Below are 14,902 nucleotides of genomic sequence, written 5' to 3'. Positions count from 1 at the left end.
AATAAATAAGATGCTGAAGACGAGTCTGGCTGCGGCGTTCTGGATGGTCTGGACTCTATCAAGGGTGACGGATATCCCATCCGCCGAAATACAAATCCCATTATAACTTATGGGATTTACGTTATCCGTCACCGTTGTGACAGAACAACTCATGCGCAAGATCTATATCAGGTCCTTTGTCTTTTCTGAGCCATGCACCTGACTTCATCCCACATCCTCCCACCATGCACCCCTAAACATTTAAGATCGATTACTGCCTAACTAGAGACAAATAAAAGAAAATGGGGTCATGTCAATGTCCCAATCCAATGGTGAGTTTGTCACTTGCGGAGACCGGGATTCTAGATGCACTTTCCCATTTAACCAAACCATCTGATCTTCGGCAAATCAATTGATCATGCAGTGCATTGGGTCTTGTGAATGCAAAAAGATGTGGTTAGGAGAAGGCTAAATCAGTGATAAGAACTATGTATGATATTTAAAACTAATCCTTGAGAACAGGAAGAGGATTTATTGCACAAGGAGTCTTTTTTTGTGAGACCAAAAACATGGCCCAGCCACAGGTGCTCAATAACAGCAACACATTTTAGCTCATGCCTGTTACAAGAGTTTCCCAGACGGCAGGACCTCAAGCTAGAAGGGGCTGATCTTCCTTCACGACTAATCAGATCCGGGGAAAAGAGAGAATTGACTATTTCTGCTAGAGGATGATCATTTTCTTTGTTGCTGGAAGTGGTATGAAAAAAAGCAGGATTCTTGAGAGAGGACAAGGGTAAAAAAACAGGCAGGAGACATTAATAGACCTCAGAAATAAAATCCTGGCAGATTCAAATTGATTCTGCATCCTGAGGAAATTGAGTACATGGAAGGAATTAGATTTATGCACTGTTAAACGGAGCCGGCTGATGACATCCTGCCGAAAGCTCTTAAAATGGTAATCTTCGGGGATGTAAGAAAACAGCGCGTGAATGGACCAATGATGCGTCTGCTCGAGCAGGCAGTTTCTATCAGAATAACACAGGATGGCAGAGTTATTATTGATAATCAGGTGTTAGCAGCAGTATGCATAATGCATGCAATTTAATCACGGCGCCTGCACCGTACAAGGGGTATGAACACTCCATCTTCAGGGGTTTAGGAATGTGGACGTCACAGCCACACAGGCTGGCACGGTCCTGAGGGCATGGGCAGCAATGCGCGCTAAGTGGCAATGACATCAGCTCCTTAGGGTGACGCAGCGTAGCGCACTGGCGTTCCTTCCACATCCCATGTAGACTGGATGCTCTTACAGACAGGTTTTGTATGTGTGCAGGTATGTACTGGTATTTCCATAGCATGAAGCCAGTTGGAGAATATTGCAGCGCTGCAAGTCCCAAAAAAGGGACACACGATCTAGGGCCTTGTTCAGAGTTCAGCACCCCCACTAAACTCGCTGTCTACCCACCCTGTTGTCCCAGGTTTACACTGGCTGTGTTCCCGACCCTGTAGATCTATGAACTGTTGACCTGTCTGCCAGGAGAACTACAGGTCACAGTGATGGTAGCCACGTCCTATTGAGGGCACAGTAGCAGTCACAAATGTTCCCTACCTGTGTCTGCCATGTGATGCATGATGAACGCAGGCAGGAAAATGAACAACCAAAGCCATTCCTCTAGGCTATCAAACAAAATCACATAGGCAAAAGAGGAGGTGGCCTGGCTGTTGTATTCAAGCAAACATTAAACATCAATAAAGCTGATGACATTTCCATGCAAGGTTGTGAGGCCCTCTTCACCAGATGCAACTCTACACCATCTTCCTCCTGTAGCTTCCTGCTCTTTTACAGACCTCCATCTAGCAATACAACATTCCCAGACACACACTAGGCACAGTTTAAAACCTTATAACACTACACTCCAACCTAAACATTCTTGGTGACCAAAACATTTGGTTTGACAAACCCAAAATGCCCCATCCGAAAACAATCATCACTGTCCTAGACACACTGAACCTACATCAGATCGTCCACAAACCCACACACAGAGCTCAACATATTCTAGATGCCCTTTCTGCAAATCCAGAACTAATTACCTTTCAAAGGATTACTCCAGTCACATGATCAGACCACCATTTGCTACTTTTTCAATATAAAACACCACAAAGCAACACATCTAAAACCACCTTAAATGCCTCCACCCATTGACCGTGGAACAAACACAATTTTGAATACTTAGAAACACAACTAACATTCAACATAGGTCTAAACACAATTAATTTGATTTAAACCCTATATGAGTGGCTACAGGAAGCTTTTGACATCCTAATACCAATCAGAACAACAAAAAAGGACAAACGAAAACAGGCCTCTTGAAAAAATACAGAACTAAAATAGATAAAACAGCAAATTAGAAAGCTGCTGCACACCTGGCTCAAAACAAACTACAATCAAGATAACTTCACCCAAAGAAACTTAACAGATTATACAAGCCAACAATAAAAAAAGCTAAGAAAAGGTACTATTCAGACAGAATTCAAAATTCTAAATGTGCATATAAAGAACTTTATAAAATTCTTACCAAATTTTGCAAACCTAAATGCAGAGAAGGAACACATCCCATTACTGAAGATTCACGTACAAGCTGTCAAATCATTACACAACCAATGCAGTCAAGTTGACTCATTTTTAAAACAAACAAAAACAACACCAGCACCAACCCATTTAAAAAAATCTGTAGCATGAGTAGGGTAGCCCAGCCTCTACATTCCTTCACACAAATATCACAAAATGTGTCAATTTATGGATCTGGTCAAAGCAGGCAGGCCAGCCGGAAGCCCTTCTGATCCTTTTCCAACACAAATCTTCAAGAACATTCTTTTAACTACCTCTGCTGCCATACAGTAAGAAGAATCATCAATATTTCTTTAAATACGGGAATCTTCCCAGATGACCTAAAAAAGGCAAATTTGAAAAAACATAGGCAACTGACAATACAATCATATATGTGGCCAATGCAAGATCACAACATGCAATTTTGTTACAAGATAATACAATATCAAACATAACCAATTTGTTATTTCTCAAAACATATATTTTTTATTATTTTTTTAATGTATAAATATTGCACAGATTTATTCTATATAATCACAATCAGACTATAAACATATTTTTTCAGGAATAAAAACTAATATCCTAGTTTAGTACAGTGTCCCATATTGCAGTGAATAGAGAATTGTGCATGTTTAGTTATACAGTAATCGACATTTTCTCTTTTGTTTTTCCTTTCAGGAATATATAACATTCATTATTCACTTTTTGACGTAATTCTCAAGATTTTCCATAACGTGATTGGCTGCGATAAATAGGTGGAGTGGTGGTAGGTTGACACACTCCATGTGTTTCGGCTGGAATGCCTTCGTCAGGAGGCCGTCTCAACATTCACTGCATGAAATATAAAACGATGTATAAATACTCTTCATGTATGCCCACAATAGGTATTATTTGTAAATGTCTTGTTAAAAAGATCATATAGAATTTATAAGTTAAGTGGGTATGGTTGAGCCCAAGTGAATTGACTTCAACTAATTTTGTGATAGAGATGCATTCCAGTTTTGAAAACAGCCTTATTTTCATAGCTAAGAATAAAAAAGAAAGACCACACCGAATTCTGTGCAATTAGGTTAATAAGTGAATATCTAAAAATAATCTAATGCATTTACAGACAAAGAAAGAAATGGTGAAGGGAAAAAGGGCCTAATGTACCCCTTTATCGGCAATAAGCATGCATCTAACCTAGGGAAGAGTACCAAATCATATAAAGCATCTAGAAAGAGATGCAGTGATGTTTAATCAGAATATACATACACTGAGAAGTTACTTAACACTTGTGGCATCAGAAATCTCATAGAGCTGATTGAGTTCTAGTGAGGAGACAGATATTGGTTAATCCTGAACGTAATACAAACATTGAAACCGTTATGGGTGTGGTCACTGGGGATCTATTTATTTGTTTAAATGCTAATTTTAATAAGGGTTGATTCCTTAATTTTAGTTTCGGGCCCTGCAGGAGGGAACCCCTTAATAGTTGCAATTTTCAATTGTGTCCCTGGAGGGGTTACCTCGCTGTGAACTCTGTCATTTCACTCCAGCTGGAGAAGAGAGACAATAGATTATAATAGATTATAAGCAAGCCATGCACCTACTTGCACGATTCTGTATGTCTCTTAGCCGGCATCTAGTAGTACAAGGAACATAATGCAGAGATATTAGTGCGATATGCTCTAGCAAAATATGGCAATATGTAAGGCTCGCCAATAGAAAAGCTAACGTTGGCTCGATTTATTTACTAGAATGTATCCGAGCGGTTTTTCTGACGATGAGCTTCAATTCGGGAAACATTGGTCTTTTCTTTCTATCAAAAGTTGCCAAATATAAAGGTTGAAAGAGTAACAGATATTTACAAAGACAATATTTAAAAGGAATAAAGGTATTCCACGACAGAGAATACTACGACTTCACGTTTCAGCTACACATCGCTGGTATAAGATTGTTTTTATTTAATGTGTGGAAAAAACAATCATTCTTACCTCCGTTTACGCGTTGATATCCGTGTAACCAGGGGCGGCTGGTGACATTTGAAAGTGGTGAGCGTAAAATGATTGGCATACTGCACCGTTGCGAGCGAGTGTAGCGAGCGAGCCCAAACCACCATAAGGGGGGATCGTTGCGATTCACTTCCCAAGAAAATTTTGAAAAAAGAGAAGAAAATTGGTGCATTTTTAAGCAAATTTGAGAAAGCAGGAAGGTTAATAAAGCAATTGTGAAAGTGCCTCTGTGAACTGTCACTTTTCTCTTTACCTATCTCTCTCCCAGAATTCACCACCTTCACCTGTAAGTGGCTGCGAGCTGCTCTATCGGCGTCACTCTCTTCCAGTGACACTCTCACTTTCCCATCATCTAAGTATCCCTTCCTACCTTATCACTTTCGCTATCTCAGCATCTCCCCTCCTCTGTCATTGGCTGGGTGCTGCTGACACTGCCCGGTGACTGTCTCTTGCTGCCCCTTCCATTGTCTCTCAACCCCCATGCTCTCCTCTCTCCCTATCTTGCTTCCTCTTTCTATCTTACTATCTCTTCCTATCTTGTTGCTGTCACATCCATCTTGCTTGCTATCCCTCCCTACATCTCAGTATCCCTTCCTCCCTCGTCTCTTTCTCTGTCTCCGCACCTCCATTCCCCCGTCATAGCAAATGACAAGTAGTTACTACAGAGCACATCTCACACAAGAATCGGATGAACTATCTCTAGACTCTACTATAGCGCCTAATATGTACGGGTGATTGCAGGTGGTGGGTGCTTAGCGCTGCCACTCGTTTAAGGTCCGGCGTCCGGTCCGGGGCGTATTTCTCCTCATCGGCCTTCACCCCCAGAGCAAGAGAGAAAAGTCAGTTAACCGGGGAATAGAAAGAGAAGGAAACAGTGACATAAGGGAACGAGGGTGCAGAAAGGAACGTGTGAGAGTAACGGAACTGACCTAGTGCCCATTGCTTATATCATTACAAAACGAAAGCAGAATGGTTTAAAAAGGCCTCGTTTGTGAATACAGAGCCGCAGTATGCATTTTGTTTTCCAATGCACGCACCCAACAAGCAGGTATTTCAGTACCTCCAGGAATAGTGTGCCTTCCCACCCAGGGAAAACATGGTTGTTCAAAGAGCGAGGAGGCGACAAAAGTAGGGCTTCACTGGCAAACACTGTAATGTGGTGCTAATGTGTTTAGGTGTGAATAAATCAATAAGGCCACCTTGCGTTAGTTAGTTATTTTTCATATTTTTAATGTTTTATTTCTCTCTACCCTGAGGCTGCCCTTAGAAATTGAAAAATGTCAGCAAAAGACTACGTTTCCAGCAAGTGTTTTTATTTTTTGGATCCATTTCACAAGGAAGCAAATAAACGAAAGGAGGAAAGAGAAGGTAATACCTGTTTCTTGAAGTCTCGGACCAGTTTTTACTACATGAGGAGGAGCGAGACAGAGAGGGAAGAGGGGGAACAAAGGAGGGGGGGCCAGCTGTCAGCAACGGGAGAACTGGACACTGTCCTTGTCTTCTTTGGGCACGAAGTAAAAGACAGAGTTCTTTTCCTTCTCTGCCCATTTCTACCGTCCCCAAAGGCCGAGCCTTAACCATCGGGCTTGCCCCTTGGCAAATTCCGCCGTGGGGAGGCATGTTTAAGAAAATAGGGGAACGGACTCAAGCAGTGACTTACGACAGAGCACATCTTGCGAGGAGGGGGGTCGCGCGGGAGTGGGGGGCTGAGGGAGAATAAAATTAAGACAAAAATTTACCTGACCGCCTCTGCTCCGCGTTGGCAATGGCGCCTCTTGAGTTCAACAGCACTGGAGTGGCAACCCCTCAGCCAATTATGGCGCTGCAGCAGCGGCAGGATTTGCTGAGGGCACAGCTTACTCTTCGCCCGCCGCCTGCCCATTAGGAGACCGAGGAGCTCCTAATGGGCATGCGCAAGTCAGTGAAAACACAAGTGCGCATGACTGGGCATGGGCGAAAAATTTGCGCACCGTCCCCACTCATGCACACTTGTGCTGCAGTGCTGCCTGTCCCTGCCTGGTCTGACAATGCATGTCAGTCAACATGACACCGGACCGCCCACGGTCCGACGTCATGCTGACTGACATGCATTGTCAGTTCTCCCTCGGCGTCTCTGAACTTAAGTAAACTAAGTTCAGAGACGCCGAGGGAGCTGCGTGCGTGGGGGGGGCAACGCCCCAACGCCCCAATGGACCCGTGCCTGCGTGTAACCCCTTTCATTCGAGTCGATTGATATCTACATATTGTACTTTCTTTTAAAAGGAGGTCTTACCAGCTGATCCGCGGATTGGTCTAATGATAATGTATTCTGAATGTTTTATTGTAAACCGGTTGTTTCTGCTGTTTCTCTGGTTATTGATATGCTTTGAGCAAGCATAATAGGAGTCTCCGGTCTTGCAATAAAATGTAGATTTTCCTAATAAGATTATGATGGAAAGTCTTAATTTTATTAAAGACACGGAGGCGAGTATTATCCTGCCTCTACACTTCTAATTTGTGTTTTCTCCCTCCCTACAGCGGCTCCAGCATTGCCTCCCGCTTCCTCGTGATGGGCTTCGTATCCTGCAAAAGTGTCCCGCTACTCTTCATGATACCTCTTCTGCTCGTTCGGCGTCTGCAACATGGATTTCTCCTTCTTCTACGACTTGGTTCAATTTCGGTCAAGATTTATTTTCCTGGACTTTTACCTTTTGTATTGTTATATCTATTGTTCCACTTTTTATTGACTCTATCTGAGCTGCTCGCCTGCAAAAAGAGGACTGTTCGCAGTCAGTTATGACGTTTTATAGGTTACTTCGTTTGGATTGGTTATGATGTGGTACTTTTGTGGATTCCCATTGGCCAGCATTTCGCTAGACCCTGTGGGAACTGTAGTATTTAGTACTTATCTTGGCTGCTGTTGAAAATAAAGCAAGATAAGAAAGCATAATACTCGCCTCCGTGTCTTTAATAAAATTAAGTCTTTCCATCATAATCTTTTTAGGAAAATCTACATTTAATATGGAGGAGCTCTAAAGCTAGGGAGCAAGCAAAAGCCACAGTCAGTATCTGGATTTCAGTGCATATAGCTGGCGGACTTACCTATATCGTGGCTTAGCTACATGTATATCTCAATCATGCTGCCATTCTATAACCAGGCCAGACATAACCTTGGATAAAGGGAAGAGGGGATGACAGATTGCTCTTTAGTAATTATACTTAATCTTTTGGTTCCAAGGAAATTCCAGATTTAGGCCCCGTTTTGAGGTATCTAAGTGTGAAATCCAATAAACTTACCTCCATTTCCTTACTGCTTAGGTTTGAATACCTGTTTTGGGCTTGGTTTTCTCAAGTATGAACCATTTTTTTTATCTGGGGTGTGGTTCGTATCCAAATAATGATGTATATATATATAAACTTTATTGTTGGATAGTTAAAACCCTTACAATTTAAAAAGTCTTGCTGCATGACATAAAATTATGAGAAAACACTACATAAAATAACAGCTGAAAACAAAATTAACATTTTACTTTAAACTCTGCGGGCGTCATGGCAAACCGTGTTTAGTTCGGAGAAGGGTTTAAAAGTCTGCAATTTATTGTTAGTCAATAGCAGTTGCTAAACCCGATGGTGGGATTTCACACTGCCATAGTGAGAGTTAGTTGGGGGCACCAGTGGTTAGCAACAGTTTATGTGCCTTTGTGACTAGTTTAATTAGGCCGATGTTCAACTTCGTGTTGGCCGGATTCAAGGCAGCTATTATGGCTTGGCGGCAGGATCGGATTCCGAGCCTGATCCATTCTTCACGCAGTAGAATTCATCTTGCGGGGAGCAGTTCGGGACATATGCAGACTATGTGTTCCATGTCTTCGGTATGGTAACCACACAGCCTACATTGAGTTTGGCAGTTGGGGCGGCGCCATTGTGGTAAATTCTTCAAAAAAGGCCATTCACCCAACCTTAAAACCAGGAACTTTCTTTTCCAATAAAGTGAAGACGTGCTTAACAAGTAGGGCGATGCGATTCCTGGCTTGAAGTTTGTAATAACTGCCCAGGTGTGCTTCCTTTTTGACAATGTTGCCCTGTCCGAGTGAAAGGACCACAGCCTGACGCTCTTCTTAATGACTGTTTTTAATCCCGACTGCGAGGGATTTGATGCCCAGAATTCCTTGATACCTAACAGTTGATCTATGCTCAGTTACTATTGTGCTCAAAGCTCACAAGATTTCTCCGACAACCCAAGTTACATGAGCAAATGAGTAAATAGATGACAATTATGGTTTTACATTTAGAAAGCTCTGTTGTTGTGATGGTGTGTCCATTGAATTGAATGCTGGATGTTTTTTACGCCAATGGACAGACTTTAAACATACTGCATTTAAAATTTCCAATCACTGGTTGTAATCCATCGATGTTCCTCTGTACTGGTTGTGTTTGTGGTCTCATTCTTGATCTAACTATATGGTCTTTAAGATTTTCGTTTCTGCAATAGGCAAAAAGGGGTTTGGGTATCTTATCCGTATTATTTGTGACTGTAGTAGCATTTAGAATGTCTCAATTCTAGCAGATTATTTGACAAATCCTTTCATTAAGCATTGAATGGCATGTCACGAAGACCATTGCAGAGGTATTTTTGGTTGTGAGGTTGATGAGTAGGTGTTGTCTGTCATAGTATCTGGCCCTTTTGTAGGAGTCTCTCACCAATGTATTGGGGTAACCACGTGCTAGAAAATTTTCTTTCATGGTCACTGCTTTGATACCAAAGTCAATAATACTAGTACAATTAAGCCAGAGGTGCAAAAAATGGCCAAAAACTAAACTGTTCTTTTGGGCTGAAAGGTGGAAACTGTCGTAATGTAACAAGGTATTGCATGCTGTGGGCTTAGTGTATAGGTCGACTGCTAATACACCTGTCAGATGTTTAGTAGTGATGTCTAAAAATTCAACTTGGGTCTTACTGACGTTTGATGTGAACTTGATGCGATTGTCACATAAATTCAGCCATAGTAGGAATTCTGCTAAGATCTCATCTGAATCTGTCGTTATAAAGAGTATGTCAGCTATAAAACGTGACCATTTGGTCACTGAATCAAAAAATGGAGCCACTCCATCATAGATGAATTTCCTTTCGAATTGGGCCATATAGATGTTAGCTACTGTGGGTGAGCATGATGCTCCCATGGTTACCCTCTTCATTTGTTTGTACAGGTGTCCATTAAATTCAAACACATTCTCTTCAAGAACTAACTTAAGACAGCCTAAGATAAAAGTACTGGCACAGCTGATGTTCATGTCTCGAATAAAGCAGTCTAGTATTTGGCTAGCTCCTTGTATAGGTATAGTACTGTAAAGAGCTTCTATGTCTGCAGTTACCAACAGTTGTAATTCTGAATTGAAGGGAGTGCCTTCCACTAGATTGATTATGTGTCTAGTATCTTGGACATATGCAGGTGTTTGTAAGACATAGGGTCGAAATATGGCATCAATAGATTATGACAATGGTTCTGTTATAGAACATATATTTGTAACAATTGGTCTATATGGAGGATCACTTTGATGTTTGTGTATTTTTGGCACTGCATAAATGCTCGCCATTATTGGTTGCTGTACATTCAAATATGCAAATTCTTTTTCGCATATGTGGCCATCCCTATATGCCTTATCTGTAAGGTGTTGTATTTTGTTTCTCGTTTTATTAGTTGGATCAGTATTAATCGTGCTGTAGAAACTTTAGTCTGCTAGCATTTCTCCCATCTTGAGTATGTAGGTTGTGGTATCTAGTGCCGCAACACCTCCTCCTTTATCATAGTTTTTGATTGTTATTTCTGGGGATTGTTTCAGGTTCACCGGAGCTTTGTATTCTTCTTGAGCTAAGTTGTATGGTGTTTTAGGTACAAACTTGTTCAAAAACTGTGACTTCTGCTGGTATTTGGTCTATAGTGGGAGAAAAGGTAGATGTGGGGGCCAGGCCTGAATGGTTCCTTGATGTAGGATTGGCATCATGATTGGCAAAAAATACTCTGAAGAAAATGTTCCTGAAGAACTCCATAAGATCTACAAACAACTCAAATGTGTTGATGCCAGAGTGTGGAGCAAAAGGTAACCCTCTAGATAATAGAGAATAGGTAGATGGAGTTAAACTGGTGCTACTCAGATTGAATATGGAGATCTTTTTTACTCCCTCCAATATTGGGCATTGCGAGTCACCAAGTATTGGTTGTAGTCTGTCTGTTGATTGCCCAGGTAAATGGGTTGATATTGTGTCCGCCAGCTGCCTCTCCTCATGTTGCGCCTGCCTAAAAAAGGTTGACCATTCTGTTGTACTCTTGGGGTATATCTATTACCTCTGGGGTCAAACTGATTAGACTGGCCTTCATTGTCAGAGTCAGAGGCATACATAAGCCCATAATAAAAGAAAGCTAACCTGGACCCGCTTGACCCCGACAACTACAGACCAATTACAAATGGACCTTTCCTGGGCAAACTGATGGAAAGAGCAGCATTCACCAATATGTCACAATTCATTAAAGATAACTCCATATTTTATTGACTTCCAAACAGGATTCTGTCTATGAAGAGGCACAGAATCTGCCCTCAGCGCCATCTGGGATGACCTTAAAAACACTGTAGACCAGAACAAGGTCACTGCACTACTTCTCTTGACCTCTCAGCTGCCTTTGACACACTTGACCATGACACCCTAATACAAAGACTTTGCGAAGCTGGCATTTAGGGTACTGTTCTCAACTGAATCATATCCTACCTTCAAAACAGAACAAATGTCATCCATTTTCCCAGTTTCTCATCCAAACTGTACTTCACAAAAGCAGTGGTCCCTCAAGACTCTATCATTCCACCCATGCTTTTCAACATCTACATGAAGTCATTACCAACAATGGTCAATGAATTTCAGGGCACATGCTATAACTCTGCAGACGACACACAAATACTCCTTAAACTGGAAAGACCCAAAGACACTGGAAATTCACTAATCTTCATTTGCCTCAGAACCATTGATAAGTGGATGACGTAAAGCCATATCACGTTGAATGCTTCCAAAATGGAAATGCTCACATGTGGTGATTGGAAAAATGATGACCCTCTCTGCGCCTGGCCTGATGATCTGGGGCTATCTCCTAAAGTATCTAAGGAAGTAAGAAAGCTTGGAATTGTCATGGACTCCAAGTTAACAATGAATGCCCAAGTGGACAAATTAGTAAGATCAAGCTTAATTACTCTGAAAACTCTGACGCATCTTCTCCCACTGCGAATTTCCACACAATGTCCAGGCTACTATATCTCTTGTTCTGTCTAAAATCAATTACGCCAATAGCCTCTACCACGGATCACCCCTATCAACTATGAAAAGACTTCAACAGATTCAGAACTCTGCTGCCAGACTACTCCTACTTGTAAAGCCACACTCACACATCTCCTCTGCCTTGAGAGCCCGACCTTGGTTACCAGTTGCCAGAAGATCCACATTCAAGCTGCTTTGTATCACCCACAAAGCAATACATGGATCACTTTTCATCAGGAATAAAATCACCAAATACTTTCAACAAAGGAAACTCTGCTCCAGATTGGAACCTCACCTCAAAGTCCCACCATACAAGAAAAAAAACTTAGGGGGCACATCCTTCTCTGTTCATCAGCCAACCTATTCTGATTACCCCCAAACATAAGATCCACAGATACCGATCTAATCTTCAGAAGCTACTCGAGAGTTGGCTCTTCCCTTCATAACTACTATACTCAGACACAAATGTACAGCATATCAGTGTCCATATAAACATTTAATTTGAATATACTTGTGTATCTAGATATGTGTATTTCTTCGTTGAAATATGTATAATTATTATGGGATTGATTTTGATGTTGGGTGGACCGCCACCGGCAGGTCGTCAGTGGCGGTCCAACTGACACGCAGCCCTTTTGTCCGACCGCTGCATTATGATGAAGGCGGTCAGACCGTTGTCTGTTGGAGGGGAGACCGCTGCCTCCACTGGGATCAGAGATTTAGACGGGCGGCAGTTGGAATCGGAATTGCAGCGGTGCTGAGGCAGGCACAGCCATCGGGATTACGATGTTGCTTACATGGTGGTCCAACCGTCATGAAAAGCCTATCAGAAAGGGACTTTGGTGGCCCCAAATAGGGCTCCATACCTTGTGGAGCACTGCAAAGTAGCTCTGGGGGCACATGTAGTGCCCCCATGCACATCAATGCACCGTGTGCCATGCAACACCATGGTGCATGGCACAAAGTGCATGGATGTCCACAAAGTGCTCCTTTACACTGCAGCTTGTGCTGTAGGCCTTTTCCTGTGCCGCAGCATAAGCCGCAGTGTTCACAGAACACTTCCCAACCGCCAGAATGGTGGTCCTTTTCCTGATTCGGCGATCTGACCGCCAAATGCTTGTCAGCCTCAATAGCTGTTGGCAGTCTTACTGCCGACATCATAGCAAGCCCCTATATTTTTTAAATATATAGATATTCTTTAGGTCTGCTTCACAAATGTAAATATTACTTATGATTAAAATATATATATATACCTATATCTATCTATCTATCGCTATATATATATATATATATATATATATATATATATATATATACATATATATATATATATACATATATATAATTCCATGTTTAACATATCTATCTATCTATCGCTATATATATATATATATATATATATAATTCCATGTTTAACATGTATATAGGTCACTGCATAGTTTTCATATATGTTATTTGTTTAGATGCTTATGGTTCTCCATTTATTTATCTATCATAATCTGTCAATATTATCATAACTGTTTATCTACAATTGCTTCACAATTGAAATATTTTTTTAAATATTTGTTAAAGTTAAAATACACAAATTAATTAGCTCAAAGTACATCAACACTTATAGGTTTGAGTTTATTAAATACAACTTAAATCTTGATGTAGTACCTTCCTTATACATGTATACCCTCTATGTACTAATGGATGTATACATTTATTACTTTACTCCTACTGTACAATAATAAAATAAACATTGTTGAGCCTCTCCAATCCACTACCCTGTGTTTCACCCTATACCTCTCTCACTATATCGTCTACCTCCACTCTGACTTATACCAAACCTCATTCTATTACTATGATCTCCATCACCTGAACCTGTGTAGACTCTTCCCTCCTTGGCTTCCCCAAACCTTATTTTAATACTATGATCTCCCAAACAACCCTTCCTAAATTCTTCCCCCATGTATCCCTCCTTAGACTCATCTGAAAACTAATGTTACTACTATGATCGCCTTAATCAATTTTTTGAGACTATTCCATCCTCCATCTCTCATTTACTCTTCCCAAACCTCCTCCTACTACTATGATCTCCCAATAAATACTTTCTAGACTCTTCCCTCTTCTATCCCTCCATTATCCTTTTCAATCCAGCTAACAGACTCACATTTCCACTGCTCAAATTAACTCATATTTTCTTATACTAATTCACCACTAATCCTATTTGGCTTCCGGAGTAGCGTGCTTCTCACAGAATGCATTTCAAAACCTCGTCAGGGGTAGTAAGCGCTCTATAAATACAATTATAATTACAACAGCCGACACGCATAGGCAGAAAACTCTATAACTATTGAGGCCATTTTTTTTTTCATTTACTGACACCAAACTCCTGCTTTGGGAGTTTATTCTCTATAAAGAAAAACGTTTGCTGAGTGGGTGCTTTAAACATGGTGGCAGCTTGGCAAACATGCAGTGCTGTAGCTGTTTCCACCCCTCCTTTTACAGCACAGAGATGCCAGCCAAGCAGGCAGGAATCTCTAAATAGGGTGACATCCCTTGTCTATTGTAGTGGAGGCCTTAGCCTCCACCCCTCCATCCTCTTGGTGGTCCAGTGAACCATCTGCCAGGTTTTAATGGCCACCTGTGTCAGGCACAGGAGAGAATGATATGAAATATTTACAATGGTAGGGCAAGAGGGGAAGACCCAGGGAAAAAAATGCAATTTCAGATGGGTCACATAGTTCTTTATCATGTGCCAGTACATCACCTCTCTTTCATTGAGAGACATATAGTGTCTCAGGAAGTCATTCATACCCACCTTTTTCTTGGCTATTTAATTAAGTTACCCTTTCTCTATTTTTAATTAACTAACCTGGACCTTTAACTATTTTATTATGTTTTTTTAATGATAAAATATTCTACACCATCGTGAAGGCAATGAAGAGGCCATGCAATGTTGTGCAGATTATGTAGTCGAGGATTCTTTTAGCGGCTCAGTGAAATAATGGATCCACTCCAGGGATCTCTGTTTAAACCCTCAGTCACAGGAAGGAA

The sequence above is a fragment of the Triturus cristatus genome, chromosome 11, assembly GCF_964204655.1.
Source record: "Triturus cristatus chromosome 11, aTriCri1.1, whole genome shotgun sequence".
In the NCBI taxonomy this organism is placed as follows: Eukaryota; Metazoa; Chordata; class Amphibia; order Caudata; family Salamandridae; genus Triturus; species Triturus cristatus.
Note: the sequence above shows the minus strand (reverse complement) of the source record.